A 17,967-nucleotide genomic window follows, 5' to 3' on the forward strand; every position below is an offset into this window, starting at 1 on the left:
GGTTCATGATTGTATATCAATTGGTTCCCCCCCCCCCCCCGGGGTTTCTCAGTTCAGTTCTGCCTCTTGTCCCACCAGGCTGATCTCGCTCTTTTCCACTGCTCCAGACAGACGAATGCTCTATCTCGATCTACCCCGCAAGGCTGTTGTGTGGATGGCGCCTCTCCCGGCCAAGCTGCTTGCCCTGCCGCGACCCCTGTGAAAGGGTCATTTGACCCCCAAAGGGGTCACGACCCCCAGGTTGAAAACTGCTGTTTTAGAGGGATGGAACTTGGGACCTTCAACAGGCCAAGCATGGGGCCCCAACTCCTCCCTTAAATGCTGCTCCCGCTCTCCCAGCTCCATTCAAGGAAAGCTAACCCCAGTTGTGGTGGCCGTGGCTGCCCCGGAGTCTAAAGGAAAGGAGGGGCAGGGTGGCCAAACCATATCTCTCCAGTCATCCATGGACTACAAGTACCATGCGCTGGCAGGTGCTGGCTCATGGGAATTGTAGTCCACGGGCATATGGAAAGCCACAGGGATGATGGAACCAGCTGTGTTTTCCCCAGAATTCTGTTCTCTGTCCTGGCAGGGGCTCATGGGAATTGTAGTCCGTGGACATCTGGAAAGCCACAGTTTGGCCACCCCTGCTCCAGGGATGATGGAAGCAGCTGTGTTTCCACCAAAACTCTGTTCTCTGTGCGGGCAGGGGCTCATGGGAATTGTAGTCCATGGACATCTGGAAAGGTATAGTTTGGCCTCCCCTGCCCCATGGATGATGGAACCAGCTGTGTTTCCACCAAAACTTTCTGTTCTCTGTGTCCTTGATCTTTCCCCCTTCGCCTCCATCGAAATGCTAAAAACAGTCCAGGAAGCCTGGCTTTGATCAGCTAAACCAGGCGAGGGTTGAAGGTTTACATCCCCTCTTCCCCTCCCCAGGGCCCGCCTGCCTGCTCACTGTGTACAGACTGCAGGGAGAAGTAGGATCACGTTGGCTTTGGCACATGCAGGCACCGGCCTCTCCCACTCACTGAGCAAAAGAGATTTGTCTTTTCCGACAAGGAAGAGAAATAAAAGCTACGGGTGGGAAAGTGGACCAAACTGCCAGGTCCCAGACCATATCAGTACCCAAGCAACACTGGGAACACTCAGCATCATTCAGAGACCACCCAGGGCCCTCCAGTCCAGCCCCCCCACCTTCTCAGGGACTTAAAAAGCACCCCCTCCTGACAGGTGCTCATCCAACCTCCACCTAAAAACCTCCAACAAAAGAGACTCCACCCCCTTCCAAGGTGGCCCATCCCGTCTATGAACAGCCCTCCCCGTCAGAAAATGATGGCTTATATTTCAGTGGAACCTCCTGTCCCATCACTTGAACCCATGACTTCTTGTCCTTCTCGAAAGCTGCAGTGAACAAGTTGGCCTCCTCTTCGACATGCCTACCTTGTATGTAGTTCAGGTTTTCTCAGCCAGGGTTCCATGAGACCCTGGGGCTTCTTGACGGCCCTGGAAGAGTTTCCTGAATGGGTGAGAATTTGTTCATTATTTTTAAAATGTTTTTTAAAGTGTGTTCAACGTTTATCGGGTGATGACCATATATGGTCATGTTGACCCACCCACCCCCTCCCCAAATGGCCAATGGTGGGCCTGGAGGGGGTGGGAAGGGGCGGGGTCCCAGGTGGGCGTGTCCACAGCCATACTTCCCAACCATATTCTGCACAACTGTGCTACTTTGGGGAGTTCTCAAAGCCTGAAGAATGTTTCAGGGGTTTTTCAACAGTACAAAAAGTGGAGAAAGGCTGATGTAGTTAAACACAGCAGGTGGTGCGGAGGCTGTGGACAGCAGTTGTCAGTCGGAGTGGTTAATACTGACCTTGTTCGACCAAAGCTCTGGTTCAGTTTGAGGCAGAGTCATTGGTTTGCACATAACATTCTGGAAGAGTCCCAACCCCTAGGGAACACCCTTAGGGAGTCCCAGGCGATCAGATCTTGAGATTAAAATCAGGACAGGCCAAAGGAAATACCTCTATACAGAGAGGAATTAAATTGAGCAGTTCCCTGCCAGAGGATATAGTGAGGGCCATGGGAACAATCAGCATTAAAAGGATTTTAGATAGATTTGTGGAAGATAGGTCTCTCGGTGGCTACTAGCCGTGGAGACTGAGAGGAACCTCTATGTTCAGAGGCACTAAACCATTGAATTCTAGAGCCAGGAGGCAACGTCAGGGGATGGCCTCAGTCACTCTGTTGTTAGCCCTCCAGAGGAACTGGTTGGCCTCTGGGTGAGGCAGGATGCTGAACTAGATAGACCACTGGTCTGATCCAGCAGGGCTCATCTAATGTTCTTATTGTGGAAGGCCTTGCCCTCTGTGTCCTGTTGCTGGCCCTGCAGAGGAACTGGTTGCCATTGTGTGAGAAAGGATGCCATACTAGATGGACCATTGGTCTGATCCAGCAAGGCCCTTCTGATGTTCTTATGAAGGCTTTGGCCTTGATGCCCTGTTGTTGGCCCTCCAGAAGAGCTGGTTGGATACTGTGTGACAGAGAATGCTAGGCTAGATGGACCATTGGTCTGATCCAGCAAGGCTCTTCTGATGTTCTTATGAAGGCCTTGGCCTCTTTGCCCTGTTGTCAGCCCTCCAGAGGAACTAGTTGCTACCATGTGAGAGAGGATGCCATACTAGATGGACCATTGGTCTGATCCAGCAGGATTCTTCTAATGTGCTTATGAAGGCCTCGGCCTCTGTGCCCTGTTGTAGGCCTTGCAGAAGAACTGGTTGGCCTCTGTGTGAGACAGGAGGCTGGACTAGACGGACCACTGGTCGGATCCAGCAGGGCTCTTCTGATGTTCTTATACCGAGATCCTCTGGTTTTCAATGCCGGTTCAGAGTGCATTGCTGTGGTGTCCATTGCCACGATAAAGGCATCCGCGAACGTATGCGGTATTCTAGGCGAAGATATGAGCTGACAATGAGGGGAATTAGTTATTTGGTGGGCTTCTTTCCAGAGAATGTAGGAGCCTTAAGTACATTTCCATTCTTGGGTTTGGGGTTTGGCAAGGAAGAGGCCCGAGGATTGTAGCAATCCTGACTCATGCCTCACATAGCTGCTTGGTGGTGTTATTTTTATGGCCGTCCCATTTGCGAACCAAGACCAGAAAACGGGTTTAAGCTTAACCCGGGATCCCTGGAATCCTGGGCCACGGGAGGAGAACCTTCGCCAACCCACGGACAGCGAGGGCATCTTCCTTCTGGAGTCGGCTCCGGCCAACCTCAACAAGGCTAATTCCGGCAGGAAGGAAGCCTCGCTCAAGGGCTTTGGTCAAGATCAAATGCAGACCGATTGCAGACAGATTGCGTTCTACGGAGGGTGGTTTCCGCAAAGCATCCTGTGCCTTGGCAGACTCGCTTCAACTGCCCAGCTACAATTTAAGGATTAAATCTCAGACAGGCTCTCCCAGACCTTGGTGCTGACCAAGATTAGCTTCCGGGAGTGTTGTGATCGGGGCTCCCTGGGGTTCTCCGGCATGAAAATGGGAATTTGCTCCTAGACATTCCTTCCCCGGTGTTTCCCCCCCGCCCTACGGAATGGCCTGGCTGAGGAGATCAGGAAGTCCCCCCCCCCCCCCGCAATGGTTTCCCACAAAATAATGCAGGAGTGAATTATTCAAGGAGACTTTTCTTCAGACGCAGGAGGGAAAGTTCTTAGGGACTGTGTAGTCTATACCAGGGGGTAGTCAACCTGTGGCCCTCCAGATATTCATGGACTACAATTCCCATGAGCCCCTGCCAGGGCCTCACTGTGACTATCCAAGGTCACCCAGCTGGCTGCAGGCGAAGGATCGGGGAATCAAACCCATCTCGCCAGATTAGAAGCCGTCGCTCTTAACCATGACACCGCACTGGCCCCCGTGCTTAGCAGCAGTTTGCTGGCAGGGGCTCATGGGAATTGTAGTCCATGAACATCTGGAGGACCACAGGTTGACTACCCCTACTGCCGTAAGGGAGTGGCGGGAAATAAATCTAATAATAATAATAATAATAATAATAATAATAATAATAATAATAATAATAATAATAATAATAACAATAACAATAACTTTACGGAAACGAAGATCCTGCCATGAAGCTTTGCATCATTTCAGCTTTGCATCATATCAGTGCTTTTGCATCGTATCAGGGCTCTCTCAGCCTCACCCACCTCACAGGGTGTCTGTTGTGAGGAAAGGGAAGGCGATTGTAAGCCGCTTTGAGCCTCCTTCGGGTAGGGAAAAGTGGCATATAAGAACAAACTCTTCTTCTTCTTTAACATATCGCGTTGCCATGAGGTTAAGTCAAAAAGTGACTAAGGCTCCAGTTCACAGGCGCACAGGTTAATTCCAAATAAAACTTTAAATTCCAGGCAGCGGGGTGTAGTGGTTAAGCATCATCAGGACTGTGACTATCCAAGGTCACCCAGTTGGCTGCAGGCGAAGGAGCAGGGAATCAAACCTGTCTTGCCAGATTAGAAGCCGCAACATTTAACCACGACACCGCCCTGGCCCCCGTGCTTAGCAGCAAGAGCAGTTTATTGAGGGAGCGATATGACGCTCATGCTTATTTTTGCCGAAACTGATTTGATAGGCAATACATTGATCAATATAACCCCAGAAACCTTGCCCCAGTGGACAGCAGGAGAGCGTCCCCCTGCTCCCAGGAGAAGCGCATGACCTTGTCTTGCGTCCAGGAGTACATGGCATCATTCATGGAAGGCGGACTCAAGGCCAGCCTCACCAATAACGTCCAAGCTCCATCCTCCCAAGAGAATATTGCCAGTTGGACTATGCAAACTTTGCTAGCAATGCAAAGCAAGAGAAAGCCAGAAGAACAGTTGCAGTCACTTAACTTTCCCAGACTTTCCTCCCCACTGGCAGATGACTATATACAGAATGGCAAGGGACATTGACAAACCATCATGGCAGGAGGCCGGCCACCAGGCGGATCTTGTCAATGGCTGTGGATCAGTTTGAATCAGTAGAGCCTTTCTGCATGCACTCTTCTGCAAAAAAAAAACAACAAAAAACGCCAAGATGCAAACTTTTTGGGCAGGCATTTGCTGGATGATGCGTTCGTGTCTGAGCAGCATTCAAATGCAACAAGTTTGACTGCCGGACGTTCGTGGCAAAATCTCTTGCATCCCTAAAGAAAAGGCCTGATTACTATTAGGACAGTGGTATGGACTAAACTAGATGGAACACTGATCTGATCCAGCAGGGCTCTTCTGAGGTTCTTATTTTATTTTATTTATTCACAATTATATTTATTTACTGCCACTCCCTGCCAAAGCAGGCTCGTGGTGGGTCACAACATAAGACAATGAAACATCAATCATAAAACCATTCGAAACATCTAACATTATCACAAGAAAACTATGAACCCTGAAAACCTAATAATATCAAGATAATATCAAAATCCCTCTGCTGCCGCTGTAAACAGTATGGGCCAGAAAAGTGGGAATTATAGAAAAAAGCAACAAAGTGGGTCTTGGCCAGTCTAATACTTTGGCCTCTGAACTGGGGGACGAGGGAGAGATACCAGATTTTTAATCCCCGGTACTCATTGTGCCCAGCCTCAATGCCCTGTTGTTGGCCCTACAGAAGAATGGGTTGAGGCCACTGTGTGAAGAAGAAGAAGAAGAAGAAGAAGAAGAAGAAGAAGAAGAGTTGGTTCTTATATGCTGCTTTTCCCTACCCGAAGGAGGCTCAAAGCGGCTTACAGTTGCCTTCCCTTTCCTCTCCCCACAACAGACACCCTGTGAGGGAGGTGGAGCTGAGAGAGCCCTCATATTCCTGCTCTATCAGAACAGCCCTATCAGTGCCGTGGCGAGCCCAAGGTCACCCAGCTGGCTGCATGTGGGGGAGCGCAGAATCAAACCTGGCATGCCAGATTAGAAGTCCGCACTCCTAACCACTACACCAAACTGGCTCTCAGGATGCTGGACTAGATGGACCTGATCCAGCAGGATTCTTCTAACGTGGTTATGAAGGCCTCGGCCTCTATGCCCTGTTGTTGGCCCTCTGGATGGTTGGCCACGGTGTGAGATGGGATGTTGGACTAGAAAGACCACTGGTCTGATCCAGCAGGGCTCTTCTGATGTTCTGTGAGGGGAAGTCCTCAGCCCCTCTGCCCTGTTGTTGGCCTTGTAGAGGAACTGGTTGGCCCCTGTGTGAGACAAGATGCTGGACTAGGTGAACCACTGGCCTAATCCAACAGGGCTCTTCTGAGTCTTATGCTGAGATCTTCTGGTTTTCAAGGCAGGTTCAGAATTCATAGCTGTGGTGTACTTTTCCATGGTAAAAGGCCTAATGACTATCCAGATAGCAGTATGGGTTGCAGTGGAAGGGCGATTCCCATGCACCATTTTCCCGGCCTCAGGTGGCTCTCAGGATTTTTTGCTCTCTTTGGTAAACCAGTGTGTACTGTACAAGTCCTTGTATGGCTTCCCCAGTGGGGTAAACAGCAGATTCCCAGGATCAGTTTGGATCAGGAAAACGGCATGAAGAAAAGGTGAAAGCCTGCTTTCCTTTGCACCAAGGTTGTCATCAGAACCAGGCCCCCGCAGGTTCATTTTTATTCATCAAGAGGTTTTATTGGAGACTGCAGTCACCTTGAGACTGGGAGTGATTTGGGTTGTCGTTTCAGTCAATATGTTTGCAATTGGGATTTGTAAGCTCCCTTGAGCCCGGAGGAAAGGAAAGGAGGGAGGGACAGACGGCATTGGCTGAATTCATGTATGCAAGAGGGCGGGAGCACCGAGCTCCTTAATAGAATAAAACAGTTTTATTAGATTGAGCCATAACACCTGCAGGTGGCCCCCACTGAGGGATTGTCAAGTTATTGTTGAAGTGCCGTTCTAATTGTCCCAGTTGATGTGTTGTTGTTATTGTTATACTGTTATATTGATTTTGATAGTGTTCTATGTGAATGTTCAAAAATGTTTTATGTAAACCGGCCAGAGCCGTAAGGAAGGGCGGTATAAAAACTTAAATAAACAAACAAACAAACAAATAAATAAAATAAGGAGGCCCAAGACTGCATTTGCCTTCTTTACTGCTACATCACACTGTCTGCTCATATTTAGATTGCAGTTCATAAGTACCCCAAGATCTCGTTCACACGCGCTGCTACCCAGAAGAACTGAGATGGGAGAATCTCCTACCCCTCGCAGGACATCCCTATGTCTAGCAGACGTTCGAATCATTCGGCACTGAGCCAAAGAGACCCAGCACTGAATCGCTGATGGACAAGTACATTCAGCGTGAAATTTCCCAGCCTCTCTCATCTTAGCTGTACATTCATGTGATACAAGAATGCAGACATCCCTGGCTTAATCCGGATTTAATCCTAGCTGGCTTCTCTGCAATGCCTTCCCAGGCTACAGAAAGCCAGGATTCCACAGGGCAATTTATCCACACCTAAAACAGCCCACGGTTCCATGTGACTTCTCAGGCCAGTGGGGGAAATATTGGGTGAGCCACGCATCAGAATTTCAGGCTCACACAGAGCTTCAGTCCCCCACTTTCTCAGGGACGTAAAATCACACACTCTTGACAGGTGCTCATCCAATCTCCAACAAAGGAGACTCCACCATCCCCCGAAGAGGCCTAGTCCACCTTCGAACAGCCCTCGCCATCAAAAAATCCTTTCTGATATTGATGTGGAATCTCTTTTCCTGTAATTCGAACCCACTGCTCCTGGTCCTTGTCTCGAAAGCTTCAGTAAACAAGCTGGCTTCCAGTTGAAAATCAGAAGTGAAGAAGAAGAAGAAGAAGTGGCATTCTTATATGCCACTTTTCTCTGCTAGAAGGAGTCTCTTTCCTCTCCCCACAACAGACACCCTGTGAGGGAGGAGAGGCTGAGAGAGCCCTGATATTACTGAAGAAGAAGAAGAGTTGGTTCTTATATGGCACTTTTCTCTACCCGAAGGAGTCTCAAAGCGGCTTACAATCACCTTCCCATTCCTCTCCCCACAACAGACACCCTGTGAGGGAGGAGAGGCTGAGAGAGCCCTGATATTACTGAAAAAGAAGAAGAGTTGGTTCTTATATGGCACTTTTCTCTACCCGAAGGAGGCTCAAAGCGGCTTACAGTCACCTTCCCTTTCCTCTCCCCACAACAGACACCCTGTGAGGGAGGTGCAGCTGAGAGAGCCCTGATATTCCTGCTCGATCAGAACAGCCCTATCAGTGCTGTGGAGAGCCCAAGGTCACCCAGCAGGTGGAGGAGCAGGGAATCAATCCCAGCTCACCAGATTAGAAGTCCACACTCGTAACCACGACACCAAGCTGGCTCAGAAGTGAGATCAGCACATCTGCCCAACCATCCAGGATACTGACTGGAACTCTAGCTCTGAGTGACTCTGAGTGCGACGTGATGATGTCACTTCTGAGTTTTGCACCCAAAATGATCTGGTGCCGGTCGGAGCAACTGTCTCCCCAAAGAATCTGATTTCATTTCTAGTTGTCCAAAAGAACTGGAGGCAGACGGCAAGTCTTAAATCCATGGGTTCAAGGAAGCCCGGACCAGTGGGTGTTCAATCCGCTCTTTATACACACTTTTCTTGGATGCTTTAGGATGCTTAGGGCTGATCCTGCGTTGAGCAGGGGGTTGGACTAGATGGCCTGTCTGGCCCCTTCCAACTCTATGATTCTGTGATTCTATGATTCTATTGTGATCTCAGCATGATGGTAAAATAGGCAAAACTGAATGGAGAAACCTCCCGAAAACCCCAACTTTATATACATAAACGAACAATGGATTTTCCCGTCAGTGGATGCTACTAGTCCATTTCAGGTTTAAACCAACTGGATCCTGCAGACGGGATCTAGCCACACATCGATCGATTACATTGCCCACTTCGATCCTTCTTTGGACCTCCAGCTCGGTCCACGCCAGACCTGCAAGCACAACAGTAAGGGAAAGGTACTCTCTGTTCATGGTGCGTGTCATCTTCTCATCTCGTCTGACAGATTCCGCGGTATGTTTTTCCAGGCCTTAATCCCCATCCAAGATTCTTAGAAACTATTTTCGGACTCCGGCCCGAGAAATTTCTACCAAGAGGCTGCTGTTTGGATCCTTTCGTAGAGCCTCTCCGTTGGCCTGGTCCAAATCAAGAGGTGTCTCATTTCACATACCAAACCGAGCTATTTAAAGAGGTTTGACAAAGAGGACAGACGACGGATCTAGCCCAGTTTTGTCTATTCGGAGGGCCGAGGTTTCTCTGCGGCTTCCAGGGGAGAACTTTGCCAAATCCAGAGAGACATAATCCAGGCCCAACTGCAAAACTCGGCGCTTGGGGTTCACCCCCCTCCCCCCCCCAATGCTGCCTGTAGATAGCACAGCCTGTTTTGGAGGGCAGGAAATGTGAGCAAAAATAAAGCCAAGGGATAGTATTATTTATTAGATTAGAAGATTACATTTCTTAGCTATAGTATACCATGCAGAGCTTATTGGTGATGAATGAAGGACAACAAACTCCCGTTCCCCTAGATGGGGAAATCAGCTTTCTTTTGAACGGGGTCAGCTGCTGACCTGAAGGTCAAAGGTGAAAAGGCAGACGAGTAAAACCTCTTTTGCCCACTAACCGTGGGAAACATGAGCCAATGGATTTGGAGGCCCCCAGTTTACTGGGGCGTGAGGGAAGCCTGCTCATTCTGACCCCTGTTCTGATTCTCTGAGACTATCTGTGTTTTGTCTTTTAGCAGGCCCTCTTTCCCCCCATTAAGCCCGGGGAACTGCATGGGATACGCAGCCCATAGCTACGATCGTAAGCTCTGGGTTGGGAATTACCTGCCCATTTGGGGGGCCAGAGCTAAAGAAGATGCAGTTTGGGGAGAGAAGTGACCTCAGCAAGGTACAATGCCATAGACCCACTGGAACTTACCTATCTGTCAAAAAAAAATTTTTTTTACACAGACATCCGAGAAAGAATTGAGTTTGCCTTATATAATATAATATAATATAATATAATATAATATAATATAATATAATATAATATAATATAATATAATATAATATAATATAATATAATATAATATAATATAATATAATATAATATAATATAATATAATATAATATAAATATATATATATATATATATATTATATATATATATAATACTCCTGGGAATTGTAGTCCATGGACATCTGGAGGGCCGCAGTTTGACTACCCCTGCCGTAGGGTCTACCTTCCAAAGCAGCCATTTTCTCCAGGGGAACTGACCTCCTTTGCTTGGAGATGAACTGTAAAACAGAGGGGCTTCTTGCACGCCTTCAAAATCGCACAATGGTTGCCAATTGAAAACGCTATTGATTTGCCATAACGCACAACGTCGTTGACAATCTGCATCACTCCCGAAACCGATCTGCAAAAAGCGCTTCGTTGTAGCGCTTTCAGGGAAATCCCAAAAAGTGGATTCACCCTCCGGAAAGCGCTACACTCTTGCAACCAATCTGCAACACTAGATCCCTGGGTTCCACTGGCATCCCGAAACTGGGGGGGCGGAGCCTGCAGAGAGCAGGGTGTGGGGAGGGAAGTGACCTCAGCATGATACGATGCCCTCAGCATGGTATGGGTCCACCCTCCAAAGCAGCCTTTTCCTCAAGGGGAACTGATCTCGCGCACCTGGAGATCCACTGTGAATGAGGGAGATCTCCAGCCTGCGCCTGAAGGATGGCAACCCCGCCCCATGGAACATGTAGTGAAGACATTGATGGCTGTGCTGTCAAGAGCTGCCAAGTTGCAGGCCAACCTATGGCGACCCCAGAGAGTTTGCAAGGCCAGAGGGGGTGGTTTGTGATTGCTGTGACCTTAGACGTCCTTGGTGGTCTCTCATCCAAGCATTCCCCATCGCTGGCTCTGCTTAGGTCACAAGGGCTGATGAGATCGGGCCCGCCTGGGCCACCCAGCTCAGGAGACAGCGCACACCCCCTTGTGAATTCTCCGAGAAGGCTCATGAAATGTGTCTGCACACACGTTCGTCCCCCCGGTCATGCCCTCCTGCGCCCGTGAGTTCAGCCTGCCCGCAGCTCTCGTTGCCTTGCTGGGGTGCTCCTCCACGGCCTGCGAGGATCTGGTTTCCAGTCTCGCGCTGGTCGGGATTAGTTCATCGCAAACAATGCAAATCCCTCTGCACTTTCCCACGGCCTGAGCTTGGGGCTCGTCCCGGCTCTGCTGATCCCGTAATCTTCAGCGTCCCTCCCTCATTCCAAAACCGGGAGGGGGGTGGTGGTGGAAAGAGTCTGCAGGAGCTGCGGACAAAGCTCGAAAGCCCAAGACGTGATGAGGAGGGGGTCATCAGGGATGAAGCTGAGAGGCCTGCAAACCAGAAGAAAGGAGGATCTCCCAAAGGAGGAATGTGAACACCAAATCTGACCTCTGGTCCATCAGGTTAGTATTGTCCATGCTGACTGGCAGCAGCTTTCCAGGGTCCCAGGTGGTGGTCTTTCACATCTAGGGATGAGCAGAAACCAGCTCACGAACACAAGTTTGTCATGAATTTGGGCCAGTTGTTGGTTCCTGAAGGAATGTTCGCAAACTGAAGAACTGCCACAAGCTTTCAAGAATTGTGATGTACTTCATAGCGGTTCACAAAAGGCAGAAAGCAGGGTTTTAATGGCTCTGAATCATTTAAACTTTGGTTTCTCCTCTTCACAAAAAAGATGTTTTTAAAATGGTGTTACCCACCCTGAGATCCTAGGGATGGGCAGGCAATAGATTTATTATTATTAATTATTAAGATTACAGCCATTTAGACCATTGCTTTCTGCTCCCCACGGAAAGCGACGGGGAGCAGAAAGCAGGGGGGTCCCAAACCCTAACAAACCCGTTTTCTTAACAAAAGAATCTCCAGCTATAAACCACGAACCAAACCGAACTGCAAAGCTATGGTTTGTGCCCATCCCTATTCACGTCGCCCACCTCCTGATCTTTTTACCTGGAGATGCCGGGGATTGAACTGGGGACTTTCTGCATGCAAAGCAGAAGCGCTTCTCCTGAGCCACGCCCCCCCTCCACTTCAGAGCTTTAAACATTTTAAGAGACCAATTTAGGCATTTAGCACAATTTTATCCTGCCCTTCCCGCAAGGTGGCAAACATTCCTCCGGCTTATCCTAACAACAATAAATTGAGAGGCAGCCAGCCAGATGTGCTGAGTAAATAAATATCTAGGAACACAACAGGGTCAATGTTGCCTTCTGGAGACACTTCGGGTCCAGAAAGAGTTGGGGGGGAGGACTGAAGCTTCCTCTCCAGATACACCAAGGTCACATGTATGATTGTGCAGAATCAGAGAAGACCGGGGTGGGGGGTGGGGGGTGGATGCAACATGTAGAGCTCATCTAGTGGCCATTCTCAATGGGGGCCCTGGCACATTTGAAGGGGGCACGGAGGATCTTCTTAAGTAGCCGAAGTACATCTTTACCCACATAGACAAAAAAAGGAACACAAGGCCTACGAAAGAGCTTATCAGCAGCTTGCCTCAAACCAGTTCATCCAGAACCTAGGGATGCCAATCCCCAGGTGGGACCTGGGGATCCCCTGGAATTATAGCTCATCCCCAGACTAAAAAGATCAATTCTCCTTGAGAAAATGGCTGCTTGGGAGGACAGACTCTATACTCCATTGAGGTCCCTTCCCCGCCTGAAATCCCACCTACTCCCAGTTGCATGGCGAAAATCTCCAGGTCTTCCCCAACCCAGAGCTGGCCACCCTCTCCAGATTACAGAGATCAGTTCCCCTGGAGAAAATGGCTGCTTGAAAGGGGGGACTCCACAGCATTAGACTCCACTGAGGACCCTCCCTGCCCCAAACCCCACCCACCCCCAAAGCCTCCAGCTATTTCACAACCCAGAGCTGGCAACCCTAGCAGAGCCATAAGAAAAACCTGGTCTGGAACTCCTCCAGGTTCTTTAGAACCACCATCAAACAGGAAACGAATTTCCAAGTGTTACCAAACTGCTTTGTGTGGTGCTGATGGCTTTTGGTACATGTTTTCTGTTCTGGGGCCTCTCTGTCGAACACATTTGACCTGCATCCCCTGAAACATTTTGTGTGAAGTGCAGGAAAAAGCCCCATGAGCGCTGCTAAGTTGAGGTTGTGTCTTGAGGTCAGGTGACCGTTCACAGAGGACCACGCATGTGGGAGCTCACCTTGGGATCATAGGGCTTTCCCTGGCCTTGCACTGGCCATTCAAAATGCCAAGGTGCCCGTTTTCTTCGTGCCAGGCCGCTCTTCTTCTCCTCCCCCCCCCAGCCCTCCTTGGTAATCCCCTTTATCAGAGCCGTTGGGAGTCAGTTGACTGTCTCTCTCTAATCAAAAAGGGTGGGGAGAGCTTTGCTCCCGCAGATAAGACGCCAGGACCCTTGAGAATCCAAAGTCTGCAGATGGACATGGGCGATGGGGGAAGCTGTGGGATTAACAGATGCCTCCCTGGACAGATAGCTAGGAAGTCCTGTTTTTGAGGTCAGCTTTACCGAGCTTCTCAGCATTATCATCTCTGTTCTCGACCTCGTTCTACCGTACATTTCTTTTCGGCCTTATCAACAGAGCCCTCCTGTTTACCTCAGCAACTTGGTGGAGATGAGCAAGCTGTGGTTAAAAGAAGAGCCGGGGGAAACTCAAGAAGCTCACAAAATGGCTGCCGCCTTCTCTCTGTGCCATAAATTCGTCCATAACTAAACAGTGGTGTTATTTCATGTTTCGGTTTTGCTTCTAGGCATCGTCTGTCTTCCTCCTTTTAGGGACAGGCTTCTGGAGACATAATCGGGCTCAGAACGGGACTCGTAAGGTTAGCCAGCCGTCAAGAAGAGGCTCCTGTCTTTGTACCTGAAGATGTGAACAAAGGAGGTTCCAGCTTGAAGAGGTTCTTCTGTAAGCCAGAGAACACCTTGAAGGCCCACCGATGTTTCACTGATGATACAAATAGGGATGTCAGTCCCCAGGTGAGACCTGGGGATCGCCTGGAATTACAACTCATCTCCAGGCCACAGAGATCAGTTCCCCTGGAGAAAAGGGCTGCTTGGGAGGGGGGACTCCACAGCATTAGACTCTATTGAGGTCCCTCCCTGCCCCAAATCCCACCCACTCATGCCCATGAAGTCTCTAGGTATTCCCCAACCCAGAGCTGGCCACCCTATCCCCAGCTTAATCTTCTGTGTGATCTGCTATGTCTATGGACAGCCTGAACTGAGGGAGCTAGTTTTTGATCGAATCAGACCACCGGTATGCAGCCTTATCAGTATCCCCATTGCTCACTCTGACTGGAAGCTGCTTTCCAGGGTCACCACATTAAGGATTTTCCTGGGTCCTGCTATGGAAACCTTTTAGCTGGAGATGGCAGGGATTGAACCTGGGACCTTCTGCACACAAAGTAAATCGTCTCCCAATGAGCCACAGAAATTCCAGATGGACTTGAACATGTGAAGCTGCCACAGACTGAGTCTGACCCTGGATCCAGCAAGGTCATTTGTGGCTCTGACTGGCAGGAGCTCTCCAGGGTCCCTGATCGGGGTCTCTCATGTTGCCTTTACACAATTATTATAATTTGGAAATGGTGGGGATTGAACTATTAACCTTCTGCATGCAAAGCTGATACTCTACCTCTTTCCCACTCTTCCACATGAAGCCTGCTGGGCTTTAACACAGTTCTTGGGCCGGTTTAAGTTCACTCAGAACTCTCTCAGCCCCCACATAGCTCATAAGGTGTCTGTTGTGAGGAGAGGAAGTGAAACATAACTGAAAGGTGCTTTGAGACTCCTTTGAATAGAGAAAAGTCAGGTATATAAACCTACTTTTCTACTATGACTACGCCATGGCTTCCTTTATAAATGAGTAACCTTATTTTGCAGCCCCTCTACGTTTTGACATTTCACCAGGTACTGCTTGTCCAAGCCATGAACAAGATGGCCCACAGGAAGCCGGATCTCAGCAGATCTCAGCAGCTAAGAAGGGCTGGCCTGGGATTAGTAGTTGAATGGGAGACCACCCAAAATGTCCAGGGTTGCTATGCAGAGGCAAGCCACCTCTGAATGTCTCGTTATAAAGATCCCCCCCCCCCCATTTGAATCATAGAATCATAGAGTTGGAAGGGGCCATACAGGCTACCTAGTCCAACCCCTTGCTCAATGCAGGATCAGCCCTAAGATGATTTGCCATGTTTGTGCTTCCTCCCTCCAAATAATAAAGCTTCTTCCAGAAAGAGTAAATAAAAAAGAGATCTTTCAAAGAATTCCAGGAGACTCCAGTGGTTAACTCGGAAGAAAACCAACCTTAGAAAAGCCTCTATCTTGGGATCGAGGCAACCCGACCTATACCTGCTGTGAATAGATCAAGATAGGTTGCTGCGTTCTGTAGCAGACTGAGTGGTACTTGGATGCGAGACCACCAAGGAAGATTCTGCAGAGGCATGTGGTGGCAATCCACCTCTGCTTCTCAGTTGCCTGGAAAGCCCCTTGCTGGGGTCGTCATAAGTTGGAAGCTAAGCAAGGTCAGAATTTGGATGGGAGAGCACCAAGGAAGGCTCTGCGGTGGAAGGCTATGACCAACTCCCTCTGCTCCTCCCTTGCCTTGAAAGCCCCTTGCTGGGGTCGCTGTAAGCTAAGCAAGGTCGATACGTGGATGAGAGACCACCAAGGAAGACTCTGCAGAGGAAGGCAGAGTCAACCACTCCTGCTTCTCCCTTGCCTTGAAAGCCCCTGGCTGGGGTCACCATAATTTGGAAGCTAAGTAAGGTCAGTGTTTGGATGGGAGACCACCAAGGAAGGCTCTGCAGAGGAGGGCAATGCCAAACCACCTCTTTTTCTCACTTGCTTGGAAAGCCCCTTGTTCAGTTTGCCGTAATTCGGTTGCGATTCACCTATATATTGCCAATCTCTCAAGTTTCTGAAGGCGATAATAAGTTACGATCACACTATTTCGAGTTATATGAAGGTGGAGGAAGGAAGGAAGGCCAGGCCGCAGTGAAGCAATATATTCAAAACCAGAGGTTCTTTATTAGAGGGTGGTGAAGACAAGTATGCAGGTATGACTCATAAGTAGCTGTGAACATGCATTTAATGATCATTGGTAGACATTTATGATACATCTGTGTTTTGGCCCATATACTGTCGTAGCAATGATGAAATATTAGTTGACTCATAAAAAGGTGAACCCCCCTGATGGTTCTCCAAGCAGCTTAGAATAATATCTGTTATCCCCATCCCTTATATCCCGACAACAGCTCTCTAAGGCAGGACAGATGCTGTTCAAAGGGCACCGAGAAGGTGTCCATAGGACACTGATTCTGTGAAGGTTCAAGGGAGTGGCAGGTTACAGTGGATGAGCGATAGGGTTGTGAGTGTCCTGCATGGTGCAGGGGGTTGGACTAGATGACCCAGGAGGTCCCTTCCAACTCTATGATTCTATGAGCACGATTCACTGGAGAGTGGAGATTTGAACTCAGGACCTCCAAGTCCTCATCCAGTGTGAACCAGCACGCCACACTTTTGCTATTAGGTTTAGCAAGGGAGCCAAGGCACGTTTTTAAAGAATCGCAATCACCAGGCGTGACCCTGACTAATATTTAGAAGGATTTGGGTGGCAGTTCTTCCAAAAGGGTCGTGACGCAGAGACAGGGAATGGCAAAGCTGCCAGACAATCCTCAGAGCGCCCGGCTATACCACATGCCGCATGATAAATAATAACCAAAAATATAAAGATGCCAGGAACTACTATTCCCGCCTCTTCCCATGACGTTATTACAGTATCAATTGATTTGTGCTTTGGCTGACGTCTGTTCATTGGGATGTCAACGCTCCCTAAGGCTACGTAGCAGAAGACATGGAGCATAGAACTTGGTGGTCCAAACAGAAGCTTCTAGTCCTCAGGATTACAAAGGGAGGTGTGGAAAGGGGCAAGTAGAGCCTCGTGCGAATGCAGAAGGGTCAGGAACTGCGTAGGGCAGCTTTCAAGCAGAAGGGGGGAGGAGGAAGGGCAGAGCTTCCATGCCCCCTTAAGCCCTTTGCTTCCCCCTAAAGCAGTGATCCCCAACCTTTCTGAGGCTGGGGACCGGGAGGGCAGCAGGCCGTGCCCGCGCATCGTGCATGCGCAAATGCGTCATATGCGGCCAAAATCGCGCATGCGCGGCACTTTCGCGCATGCACGCATGCGCAAAAGTGTCGCACATGCGTGATTTCGGCCGCGCACGGTGCATTTGCGATGTGCGGGCGCGGCCCTGATTTCCTCTCCCCGCCCTCCTACAGTAAGAAGCTTCCCGGGCCGCAAGCTTGCGGCCTGGGAAGTTTTTTACTGCGGGGGCGGGGCGGGGAGAGGGAGCTGTGGCCTGGCGCCATGGCCTTTGCGGCCCATCACTGGGCCGCAGCCCGCAGGTTGGGGACCACTGCCCTAAAGGTTAAGCAAATATAGACAAGTGGGACGGTTTGTAGTGAATACAATAAGAGAAAGAAAAAACCTATCCCAAGGCTACTATAGATGTTACTAAAATTATTACAAAATTAATGAAGTAAAGGGTTCTTCGTTCGTTCTTGTCTGTTTATTCTCGTGTAGGATCCAACCAGAACGGTTTCTAGATATGTCCCGTTTTCAGATGGAAATTTTCCTCATTGGTTGTCCTTTGAATGTCAACATAATGAACATCCAAATTGTGAAATTCAACTTCTGCTGAATAATATAGCATCTATATCGGCCTTTGGCTCTTCAGTATGGGGATGCTAGTAATACCAATGGCTCCACTATACAAGAATGTGGAAGAGCAGGGATTCAAACCCGGTTTAGAGGCCGCCGCTCTTGACCACTACACCAAGCTGGCTGTGAGGAAAACAGGCCGGTTTAAAAAACCATCCAGTCAAAAGCTTGTCAAAGCAAGAGAGGACAGACCCAGCAGCCCCATCCAGGCCTATCAATGGCTTACAAAGCGCTGCACCGCCCTCCAGTGGCCAGACAGGTAGACTGCGC

This window comes from Paroedura picta, chromosome 3 (genome assembly GCF_049243985.1).
Source record: "Paroedura picta isolate Pp20150507F chromosome 3, Ppicta_v3.0, whole genome shotgun sequence".
In the NCBI taxonomy this organism is placed as follows: Eukaryota; Metazoa; Chordata; class Lepidosauria; order Squamata; family Gekkonidae; genus Paroedura; species Paroedura picta.